General features: G+C 36.5%; 1 protein-coding gene across 1 annotated transcript in view; it reads right to left on the bottom strand.

Moving 5' to 3' along the window:
* Positions 1 to 12958, bottom strand: part of LOC131773091 (uncharacterized) — a 176258-nt gene that overhangs the window by 116527 nt on the left and 46773 nt on the right. The window lies entirely within an intron of this gene.

Here is a 12958-nt window from a genome sequence, read left to right as displayed (position 1 = left end):
GCTTAAATCAGTTAAACACAATAGAATGTCCTCCGGGAAAATGAGTTTAAAAAATATGGAGTTCATAACTGAATAAATTTACTTTCATCAAACTTACATAAATATCCAATTACCAAGATTCATTAGCATAGATAACTAATAAATTACCTAGTATCTTCCCGAAGTACCCTGGAATGAAAACAAAATGACGAATTATGATGAGGTTTGCAAAGTCATCTCAATCCCTTACTGATGACATAAAGAATCCACACATCTGGTAGCTGTAGAATGCATCATCCTTTTATAGGCATTAGCCTCACCCCTGAGATGTTGTCATAATAGAACACTAATTTACCTAAAAAAATATTCTCCAAAAACTAAGTGTGTATTATTTACGTGAATAAAAGTTAACAGTGTATCGCTGGAGGATTTTGTGTTCTTCAAATTCCCACGGAAGAATGTACGGCACTCGGTATCTGGAGATATGCACACGATTTGGATATATCTTTGTGGTTACGTCGAGAAGTCCTCAGAAAAGCTGGTCAATTTCTTCTTAAAAGATAACTGCCAGAAATAATATTTCTCTCGGTGATATTGCTCATAAGAGACCCTTCTTTTAAAGCCATGTACTTTCCATGTGTTTTAAACTTTTCTGTTGAGAACATACGATGTAAGCATCGCCAAAATATGCAAAGTCAGATTTTTGAGCTTTGTTTGTAAACTGGTTCTTTGAAAAATGGAGGCCGCCCAGCAGGAATTTTTACATATTTAGCGACTAGAATGTTATAACAAGCTGGGCGTTTATTTAATTTCAGTTACAGAATCAATGAGAATCGGTAAAGGGCCAGCCTGCTAACATCTTGACTTGGCGAACGGACTTAAAGCACGATGCTCGACGAGTTCGCTAGAAATATACGAAGAGTATCTGACAAGTCCCTTGGCCGAGACGAAACGCCGCGTCACACCAGCCACGAATTTTTGACAGTCGCTTTCAATGTGAAAATATCCCTCTGCTCTTCGAAATAAAAGAAAAATAATGAAATAACAAGCATTTTATGCTAGTTCTGCTACTTTCGAAATTGTAAGCTCTGAGGAAAACCGATTTTCCCCGCTGTTGCTCCACGGCCCGCTCGCAGAAATATTTTTCTCACTTCTCTGACGAATTTATTGACCTTATTTATCGGAGCTAGAGATCGGAACTAGATTAAATGCTGATAGCCTAGCTCCGTTTAACCAACCAGATGGCTAAAAATTTAACGACCATGCTCCTTTTTTTATTTACTGGATACATAGGCTCTATCTAAAGAAACACACATATGCACCTGACCGCGTAGATGATATTGTGAATATTGAAACACTGTTAGAAGACAATTACTAAACCGATAATAAACAACTTACTCAGATAAGGTATTCAAAATCATATCACCTCCAAACTGATATCGCTGAAATACTCATGCATAGGAAAACCTGAATTTTCACATGATATCTACGTTTAGAGTTAGGCACCTCGAACTCTTTATAAAAGAATGAGCATTTACGGCAGCGAGTTTTTTTTTTCGGAGAAATAACAGGGAGAGTGCGATGAAAAATAATTTTTTCTAAGCGAAAACCAAATATCTACCGATACAGAACTGCATCCTTTCAATAATTTATTTAATGCATAAATCTACAAGCGTACAAAGCCCCTCAAGGGCAAATGAAAGACTAAGGTTTTGTATTTTAACTGAGTTTGATGTTGCTGCTCTCCTTTTTAAGTAGCTTCTTCACAAATTTTCTTTAACCTCTGAAAGCCCAATCTTTATAAACAACGTTTCAATTTTTGTTGGAGATTTGAATTTGGCGGCTTTCGAGAACAAAAATATACGGTATATAACCGTCTCCATGGAAACAGTCCGTAAGGCGACCAAGTAAAAACCAATCAGACTACTCTGCCATATAATAAATGAATATATTTGCTCCATTTAAACAAATATACACATCCACTGTGTAGTGTAAACGTAAATATTGAAAGACAGTAAGAGAAAATTACTGAACCAATAATAAACAATTTACCTCTCCTGAACTCTAAAATGAAAACAAAATAAATGAACCAGGATACGTATGCAATATCATCTCAGTTCCAAACTGATAAAGCTGGAAATACCCATGCAGATACGTACTTTTACCGTAGACCTTTTATAAAAGGGCGAGCATTGATAACATTCGTTTGTTGTTGTTTTTTTTTTCGGAGAAGTAACATTAAGGGTGCGATGAATAATACTTCCTTTCAGCAAAAACGAAATCCTTTCTGAAATTGAACTCTTTAGCTTCCAAGATTTTTTGTAATGTATAAATCTTTGAGTGTTAGGAACCCAAAAGAGCAAATGAAGGACGGAGATTTTGTATTTAAACTGAGTTTGATGTTGTTTAATGTTATTGTTGCAAGCAAAAGCAACAACAACAGCGCTGTTGTTGTTGTTGCTTTTCTTTATGAGGTTGCTTGTTCACATATTTTCTTTATCCTCTGAAATCATAGTCCAAAGAGCACGCAAAATGCGAGCTTCGAATACCAAAACAAGACAAAAATAATATAAAACAAACAAATTGCTGTTAACAGGCAAGTATTTGTTGCTTGTTTCGTTATGTTTTCCTCTTTGTATTTTCGTTTGTTTTTCTCCCATGAATGCAACTTATAAGTTAGGTTCAGTTCCAATGTCGAATTTCTAATTTGACGGATCAACTCTCCTATTACGTACATTACAAGTACGATAGGATTCATTTATTCTTCCAAAAAATTTGCTGAGAAAGGAGGAATAAGATGAAAACGCACGTATCGTTGATAGAAGTTTTATCCGTTTAAACAAACATCCCGATATATTCCCGACGAAAAGCGAAACATATGGAAATTTCCCTCCGTTCTCGAAAATGAAAATAAAATAGGAAATAACTATGAAAAATCATCTCCGCCATCTTCAAATTATGCTAAGAATACTCCCACAAACAAGTTTTAAAGAAAAGCCCTGTTCTTTTGGCTTTGCAGAAGGAGCTATGCTATAGCTTTTATCGATATCCTTTCTAGAGCGAGACTTTAAAACAGTACCACCAAAATATGGTTTTGACCTCGTTTCGACTAATTTGCTACTAAAAGTAAGAAAGCAAACTTGTCCACTATGTTTTTCCAGAACAGAACAAATAACCGACAGTACCACGGAACGTTGTTGGTCTATTCACGCCTTTTTCGGACTCTGATAAGAACGCTAGAATAATAATGTATGTGGTAAGTTGTCTCATTCTCTAATTTCAAATGCTCACTGTTAGTTGGAAGGAATTAGGCCATGTATCAATATTAAGGCATTAATATCTCTTACAAAAGAAACATGCAGCAAAGTCAGTCTTTCTCCTCCAATAGCCTGACCATTTTTAAGTCAACAACAAAATAGCCATGAACTTCTAGATTTTCATTCAAAATGTCCTAGTGGTAATCCACTTAGAAATAATTTCCAAGTTTCTTAATAATAGACGGTCAAGGCAGCATAAGTTTGAAAATATAAATACTATCATCGGAACTTATTTAGTCACTACACATGCGCAGATAATGGTCATAAGGGGGGCATCAGACCACTTATTACAAGCTAAGGCTTTTTTGTCCTAAAGAAAATCGTTCTTAGTTTAGTTGAGGTGACCAATAAACGAAACACAATGTCTATAACATAGATTCCCTCCACTTAAAGACAAATCCTTAGCTTTAGCAATTCTTCACGGTGGCCAAGTCAACATTATCAACTTAGTTGGTAAAACCAAATTTTCTTGTAAAACCCACCGCCCACCTAGGTAGCACTTCAGTTTCACTAGAAACTTATCCCTTTGATACTTAACTTACAGTGTGCAACTTGTCAGACTATGTGGAAATTGAAAACTACAAAGATTTAATAAAAGCCAATTGCTGACGCTTTTTCTTGAGACGCTGCAAGGCAAGCAAAATAAGGATTACACTAAAGTAAGATCTGAATCATCTCAGTTCCTTACTAATTTTGATGAGAATATACTCGTGGATAAGAAAACCTCACTGATTATTCATGTTTGAAAGAGGATGGATCGTGGAAATAGCTTTTCGTTCTTGTTGGGCCTCTCAAAGAAATGATGGATTAATATAAATAAATCATGACATATCTAGAGGTGAGGTATTGCTAAAAATTCAAAAAGGGATAATTTTGTCGCGCCGCGACCATAATCAAAGTAACAACTAAGAATGCTCTCCTATATTGCACACCAAAACGTCCAATAGGAGTTTTTCCAAAAAACTTAGAAAGTCTTTCGTAAGAATCAAGGGTAACTTACGCGCAAAAAGATTTCGACACTTGCCTCGCAAACCTTTCTTATTCGTAACGTTGCAATAAAAATTTGTTGACGACTTAACGATGAAAATTTCAGATGAATTTCGATCACATTTGGGAGAGACTGAGAACACTAAATCGATGTCGATTTTAATGGCTACGCACAACCTGATTTAATAGAGGAAAAGTGGACTGATATGATAACTGATAGCTTTCATCGACATCCTTTTTAAAGCAAAACTTCAGAAGATATGTGTCATAAACTCGGGCTTTATGTTTCATCAGGGTTTCTCAACACGAGGAAACTGATGAAAGCGGCCGCGTGTTTTCTTGTACTCGAGTGTTTAGAAACCCTGATGAAACACGAAGCTCGAGTTTATGAAACGGCTCCTCAAAAGGGTCTAATTAATTAGCAATAAACACAAAAGCAAAACAAAGATCATGCGTGTATTTGGTTTTTGCTTTCTCTTGTTTCATTAAACTGTTAAAACATGAACAGATTTGCTAGTCAGTGTTATGAAAGATGTTTTTCGCAACTGCGGCTGTCTCACTTTGCATTGACCTCCTCTGTCGCAATTTTGAAAAGCGGAAGAGCTGCTACGTCTGGATAAGTCTTGCCAGTTTTGATCACCAAAAGTAGCCAAAAAGAAGTTTCTGTGCTCGAACTTTCGAAGTCCAAAAGTACAGGACAAAGAGAAGTGGGCTGTTGATGTTTTCCGAAATTGGCAAGCTACACGCGAAAAAAATCATACACTTTACTTTATCTATCGCTAGATATCTATTTGCAAGACGCAGAACACACGTGAATGCACAGGTAATAAATATCTACTTTTATAGAAGTCACAGAGTCCCTTCGTCTCTTTCTAATTCCTGAAGGCATATCGCAGAGAGGAAAAATGCGCAATAAGTGAAGGTAAAGGAAGTGGCTCACTTGAAATTCACTTTCAGAGGTTAAAAAAAAAAAATAATAAACAGGTAAAAAATAATAAACAGGTAGCAGCATCATGTTGTTTATTCAGCTGCTACACACTGGGGATGAAAGACTCGAGCAAATAAAATTTGGGAGACAAACGAAATAAATCTATGTTCTCAAAGCCTAAGAGTTAAAAAAGTTAAAACAATTTACATACTCGCTGCCGGAAAAAAAAAAAAAAAAAAAAAAAAAAATTAAAATGCATAGCGTTTTTTTTTTTTTTTTTTTTTCACCGGGAAAACTAAAACATTGCGGTCACACGGGAAATCACTTTTTTTCTGAGATGCGAAGAAAATTGCTTATAATAACTATTCCCGAAAAACACGGACCATGATCATATGCATTTTTTAGTAAAGAATAAAATTCCGAGACTGCATTCTGGTGTGAGTAATGCAGCGAGATTTCTCTCTCAGTCATTGAGGTTCACAGCTTCTTGCTTAGAATTCGGTATACCAAGCTGTAGTATTGTTCTTTTGAAACCGCTCGCGTTCAAAGGGCGTTTCATAATTATTTGAACAAGTCATTTGTTAATGATAAATTACTTAAAGTGTTAGTCAAATATCACAGCATTAACAATAGCATAGCTACGCGGGAAAGGCGTATTGATAGGCCTTAGAAACCGGGCAAGGGAACGATTCAACGAAGGCCTTGTGCAATTGTATTTCTCCCTTATTCCAAGCTTTTGCCGATCTACGGTATCGTTAGGAAATGGAAAGAAAATAGAAAATTATTTACGTTCCTGAAAGATGCCATAGATCTCCGAAAGCATGGAATAAAAAATGAAATACAATAGTTTATTATTATCCTATTTAATGATAAATACGATAGAAGATCAAAATTGAAGAATAAAATTTGACACTCTGGTCATTACAGACATATTGCGTTGCTTAAAAGTACACACAAACAAGTTAAAATAAATAGAACCCGCGAAACCGGTCATGTGAAAAGGGGAAAATTTGCACAATACGTCACGCAAGCTGGGTTTGTCCAGTTGATTTTGATGGTCGCAGGGAAATGTCGAGTTTGTCGCTCAAACCCGTTGTGGTCCATAACAGCGTAACATCGTTAATGATAGCAACAAGTAGACCTCGGGAGAAACTGCAAGAATTCTATCGGAGTGTTTGTGTGTTGTTTTGTAAATATAAATTCTGTAACGTAATTTAACTTGTTTGTGTGTCCTTTTAAGCAACGCAATATGTCTGTAAAGGACCAGAATACTAAATTTTATTCTTTAATTTTGATCTTCTTCACACTGTGCGTAATTCATAAACTGATATTTCAACGTAAATTATCGAGAAGGCGCCTTCCGATCAACTTTGTTAAATTGTAAGTCACGCAAGCGCGCAAGCGTTACCACTGATCACGTTTAAGCAACGTCCAAAAGTACAGTACAAAGAGAAGTGGGCTGTTGATGTTTTCAGAAATTGGCAAGCTGCACGTGAAAAGAATCATACACTTTACTCCAGCCGAGAAGCGTGTTCAAAGTGTGCAAAGGCTTGAAAAAAAGGTTCGAGGACCTGCATAGCCTCTCCCTAAACTTCTGCCTTACAAAGTTCGTCCGAACAATCGAACGAGCATTTGTTCAAGTATCGCATTCCTTTGCTAATTGATTTCTAAACGCACGTGTTTGGATATCCACGCATTTTCGGTTACATAAAACACAAGCCATGTTGCTATTTTAATTCAATGTGTGAAAAAAGGCGAAGAAAAAGATAAACGATTTTTGCCCTTGTTATCTCTCTCAAGTAATGAGGAGTTTCCATTAGCCAATCATATTCAATACACGATTCGATGTAAAGTTGTGAGATAGGACATGTCCATCATTAGATTTATTTACCTCAGGAGGTAGAAAAAACATTCGTAGCAAAACCTAATTTATACAACGTGAAAACAAAGCGCTCAGACGCTCGAAATACCGTGCGCTAGAAACCGTCAGAGAAGGTAGCGCTTTAAATGGATCAGTTACACCGGTCCATTCTGGCATGGGTAATGCGGCGAGATTTCTCTCTCAATCACTGGGATTCAATTTATAACTTCTCGCTTAGAATTCAGTATACCATGCTACAGTGCTGTTCTTTTGAAACCCTTCGCGCTCAATGGGCGATTCGTGATTATTTGAACGAATGATTTCCTAATAAATTACTTAAACTTTTGGTCAAATATCATAGCATTATCAAGAGCGTAGCTACGCCGAAAAGACAGATTAAAAAATGTGGTCTCAAAGATGAAATCCGAAATACGAACAGAAACCTCTTGGATAGACCAGGCTGGCACACACTTCCGCAGAATACAAAGTTTTAGTATTCAACGTCCAGAAAACTGGTGCAAGGAAAATGTGGGTTGCAGATTTCACCAGATAAGAGTGCAAATCTAGGTTTTTTTTTAATCAGTCAATTTTATCTACAAGATTCTCCCAATGAGAGAGGTCAGTTATGAACATTAAACGGAATTAACCTCAGAAAAAATGCTCCACCCAAATGAACTACAATTTCAGCACCAAAAGGTCAACAGACATCAGTGAAGAATTACCCCGGCTAGATGCACCTCGTTTTTTAGGCGTTTATATATTGTCACAGTACCTGTTTCATGCCCTAATTTCAGTATGACCGCCTTTTTTCTAGTTACGAAAAAAGGCGACTCCAATATTTTGAAGTTCGTGATGTACAGGAAAATATACGTTGCAAATTTTGATGTACCACGGTCCTGCCGAAAACGACTGCATTTATAAAAAAATGTATCAGACTTTTATCCTAAATTTCATTTTCCTTTTAAGACAGCGAGCTCTGGGGAAAGTACCATGGCATAAACCGCCATAACATGAACCGCCATAGCTGTCAGTCCGTGATAACTGTCAATATTCAACTTGTATACCAACTGAAAGTAACGGAAGAATAAAGCGTATTAACGGTCGCGCATAATAATCACCGTTTACCTAAGCAATAAACCACACTTACTATCGGTTCCTCGGCGCAAGAAACTGCGTAGGAGATGTTAGGAGAATACGCGTAACGCTGTTAAGCCACAAGCCGGAGACAAGAGAATACAAATAGGAAGTCGTTCAACAAATTGACCAACTGTAAATACGTTATCTTTCTCGATAAAACCATCCCTACTTTTGTTTCTGGTTGAGTGCACAGCTTGTATTAGGCTGTGTGATAATGGAGATTTCAATGACCCATTACCACAGACAGTTAACTTCCCTCTTTTTCTCTCTCGGTGAATATAAAAAAAAAAACTGAAAAAGGGGATAACATCTAAAGATCGAAATAACAATGAGGATCAAATGCACCAATGACAGCGCACTAAAACACATCAATAGGAACAAATCAAAGTGCTATACAATAACAGCGACGAGTATATATTGCACTTTAAGTAGAGAGAGGAGAATAAAGTAAAGCTGTTCGACTTGTAATTCTCGTTGCTAAGGAACTCATCCTATAAAATCAAACAAAAGAATTTGTATTGTTGTTATAGATTTACTCCAACTTAACAATTATCCATATACACTATAAATAGACTGTAAATAAACACCTCCAATTTATTATAATTTCTAATTTTTTTGAAGTTCTACTCAGCTTCGTGCTCTTTGATGGTATTCAGATTTCCAGTTTACTTTACGGCTAGTGCATGAGTCTCTTTGTCGCTAAACCACTCAAATCAGTCTCTTAACCATAGATTAAAAAAATATGTATATATATATATATATATATATATATATATATATATATATATATATATATCCGGCTACTGCATGAGTCTCTTTGTCGCTAAACCACTCAAATCAGTCTCTTAACCATAGATTAAAAAAATATGTATATGTATATATATATACATATATATATATATATATATACATATATATATATACATATATATATATATATACATATATATATATACATATATATATATATATGCGGCGAAAACAATTAATATTTGTAAGCACATCTTTAGTCAAAAGCTCTTACTTGCTCGAAAACCTGTGTTAATCACAATCATCAGAATTATCTTAATCAATTAACATACTCAACTCAATCCTCTCACTGCTATAAATCTCGTGCCCTAAAAGCGGCCAAATATGAATGATAACATTATGATTGTTTTAGCTACAAATAGAGAAGGAACAGGCCATCCTTTATTGAAATGGCACCGAGTTATAGTCAACACATTGCTTGAATCAAAAAATTACCTCAAGTCACAAAACTATCAGACTTTGCTGACTAGATCCTAATTTCTTCGCGAATGTCCCGATTGCCCATATTGCGTCGGTTTCATTTTTAAGCTCAAATTTGTTTTAAACTTTTCAATTTAGAATAGTTCATCCTACCATAGCATTCCAGAGTCATACGAATAAATAAAGCATGATAACACAAGAGCATGCAAAAAAGTACAAGATATCAGATATCTGTAGTTATTTAGACTATACCTTCGTTACAGGCATATAATCAATATAACCATGTTGGCTTATCAAATCTTTAGTTACTTGGCACTGTAATTGGAAGGACATGGGAATCGTCAAGTTGTTAAAGACCAAGTCCACGAGTTAGAAAGTAAAAGGCTTTAAGTCTTTTAAATTCATTGAACTTTTCTTTTCCTAGCTACCTTCCACCTCATGCTCTTCAGAAGGTGTTGTAATTTCCCGTTTATTTGACTTCTAGTCCATGCGTTTATTTGCCGTGAACTGTAAGAAAATGCTCCAAAAACTTTAATAGGAAAGCGATCCAGTCAGCGTCAATATTATAAAGGTCAATAGAAATCTGTGAGGAGAAAAAACAGAAGATGTCTCCTTGCGATGCACGAACTCCAGAAAGTTTACGTCGCTTTCCAGGGTTCACGAGATGCCGCCAGTTTTAATTGGAACGCCCCACTGACAGCGCAAGTAAAGAGGGACTCGCATGTAGTGTAATTCATAGCAGAGAGGGCTTGAAACAAATTAACTTGACAAATCTCACTTGCTATGAAAAATTGATTTTATCACCCAAATGACCGATGCCTTTCGTATTCCCCTAGTGGGTACGGGATGATGTATTGTTTCCAATGCTTTCAATCTTGGATATTCTGCTCTTCTCCATTCCTATATTCAGCAAATTCTAGCAAATTTTCCGCCATTTATGACTGTACCGGCAGCTTCTAGGTGTTGTGTCCTTTGAGAAAAATATATCGCTATGCAAGCTGCATATGGCCAGGCGCCTTGCCTGAGAAAAAGCAAATCGAGCTTTTCAGTAAATTCATGTTGTGTTTTGCTACCTTCAAAAATGTTCAAAATTTCATTTTATACTTATCCACCTGATAATGGCGAAAATAATGATAATGATAATGATAAGGATTTTATATAGCGCTAAAACTATAAGCAATATAATCAAGCTAATGTATAAGCAAGCTAATACATCAAGACGGGACTTCAGAAGCCATGTAGGAATAGGATCCAGCCGACAAGAGGCATTGGAATTCTCCAGATTCTCCTTAGGAGTAACAGGAACGAGTCGAGGTTCTTGAACTTAGAACTTGTCAAGATTTTCCTTTATGATTTCAATTTTTTTTTAAGGAAAAAGGTACCAAATTCGTTAGCTAGCTTTGTGGGGTCAGTGTGCTCTGGAAGAGCCGTCTCAAGTGGTTCCCTACATAAAGAATTAACCACACGAAATGACTTGCGAGAGTCACCCACACACTGATTAGGTTTGTATAATAATTCACACAGATTTAAGAAATGCAGAGTACTGATTACGAACTTTATGATAATTATTCCAGTCACCAGGCAGGTCAGTTTTCACGGCTCTCTTTTCAAGGCGACGACGTTGACGCTTGAGTTGTTTAATGTCATCATTAAACCATGGGACCTTTGGACGATTAATCATAATCCTTGTTTTAAGCGGGGCAAACTTATCCAGTATGTCAGTAAGGGTCTTGTTAAAGCAGTCGGAGAGTGCATCAATGTTGTCCCAGTGTACGCTTGCACAAAGCATAGAAGCGGCAATATCATAATAAGGTAATACAATGAGACTTTCAAGTCAAACTGCATCATATGTCTAGTACATGCATTCAGTGTATGATACGATCGCATCACAGGAAACACGACTTCTTTCTAACCTTGCCAATTCTTAATTTTCAAGTTCAAAAGGAAAAATAGAAGCGGGGCCGATCGACTGTCCCGCACCTAATGCACAGTTCAAGTCCAAATAAATTAAATTTAAATTTTTCCTTGCGGCGCTATCACTAGAGCGTTCAACCTTCGATCGACAAACTAAACTACAGGAAGCGTTTCCTGGATTTCAACTGAATTATAATTTTTTTCTCATTGCATTCGGGTAAGTACTCTTCTTGAAAGTTTCGAATTAACCTTTCAATCTACTGGTACTGCATTTGTTTATTAGCTGTTTAACTACTGCGCATGCAGTGCTTTCAGTAAGACCCGGCACCCGCTTCTGTGAATCGCTGGGTATACTTCACGGACTTTGACGCGTCCAAGTCGAATGAGAAATAAATAGCACAGAAAATTATAGTCAATTTAATATTGGAGTAGTCTTTGATTGATAGACTTGTTCTTTCTCTGGAAGTTTCCTGTTTCTGTATGTTCTGCACGTTTCGAATGTTTTACGTAAATTCATCATGCGTGAAGTAGGAGTACACATTGTCGCTTACTTAGAATAATCTTCAAGTAACTTTGTGCTAACCTAAGACTTCAAATAATTTTTGGACAAATAAAACATCAGCAGTTCTTGTCGACTTCTGGTGAGAAAACAAACTTGAAACCAAAAATTGTAAAAATATCGCGCCATAACACGTCACGTAAATGAAAGTCGGAACTTTTTTGCACAGATGTTAAGTTTTTATGAAACGCTTAACCGAGGACCACCAAGACAGAAACAAAAACAGCCATTGAACACTTTGGCGTCTAACGTAGTGTTTATTTACGAAACAAAAAACCTGCAGTTGCCGTAAAAAGCGAAGAAGATTGTGTTCTTACGGTTACTGGTTAGCCAAAAAGCATTGTTACTTAGAGGCAATGTCAAAGAGAAGGGGGGCAAGTTTCTAAAAACTACTATGGAGCTGCTTCAATGGAGAGTATAACAAAATGATTTCCTTTTAATCAACTTTGTTGATAATTCGAATTGGCCACCGTAAAGAGATTCAAAGACCTACAACTCGAGTGTTAGCCCCTCCCCTACCCTCCTATTCAGGTCTCACTTTTTCCTATCCTCTACAACCAGATTCACTTTGTACTACACCTTAATTTATCCTTATATCGTCCATTGTAACTGCGCCTGGTCGTCCACATACGTATCTAACTTAAATAGAATTTATTATTTGCCAAAGCGAGCTGTGCGGGCTATCACCAACTCAGACTATCGAGCCCATTCCGCTCCTTTATTCTCCAAACTAGGAATTTTATATATTTTTAAAGTCAGTACGTTTGAAATTGCCAAATTCATGTTTTATTATAGAAATAACTTACTGCCTCCATTGCTTCTCTTTTCGTAACGAATAGCCAAATTCACAACTATGGTACCAGAACAGCCAGTAATTATCGAACGCATTTGTGCCGTACAAATCTCAAGCAATTTGCAATTCTCTACCACGGTCCTAAAATTTGGAACTCTCTTCCTGTTTCAGTTACTCCTTCGTCAAACCTTCTTAGTTTTAGGACAAAAATGCAAGAGTATTTACCTAAATAATCACTAAATTGGCCAAGCCG

The sequence above is a fragment of the Pocillopora verrucosa genome, chromosome 10, assembly GCF_036669915.1.
Source record: "Pocillopora verrucosa isolate sample1 chromosome 10, ASM3666991v2, whole genome shotgun sequence".
NCBI classification, from domain to species: domain Eukaryota; kingdom Metazoa; phylum Cnidaria; class Anthozoa; order Scleractinia; family Pocilloporidae; genus Pocillopora; species Pocillopora verrucosa.
This window is presented reverse-complemented; position numbering and strand designations above follow the sequence as displayed.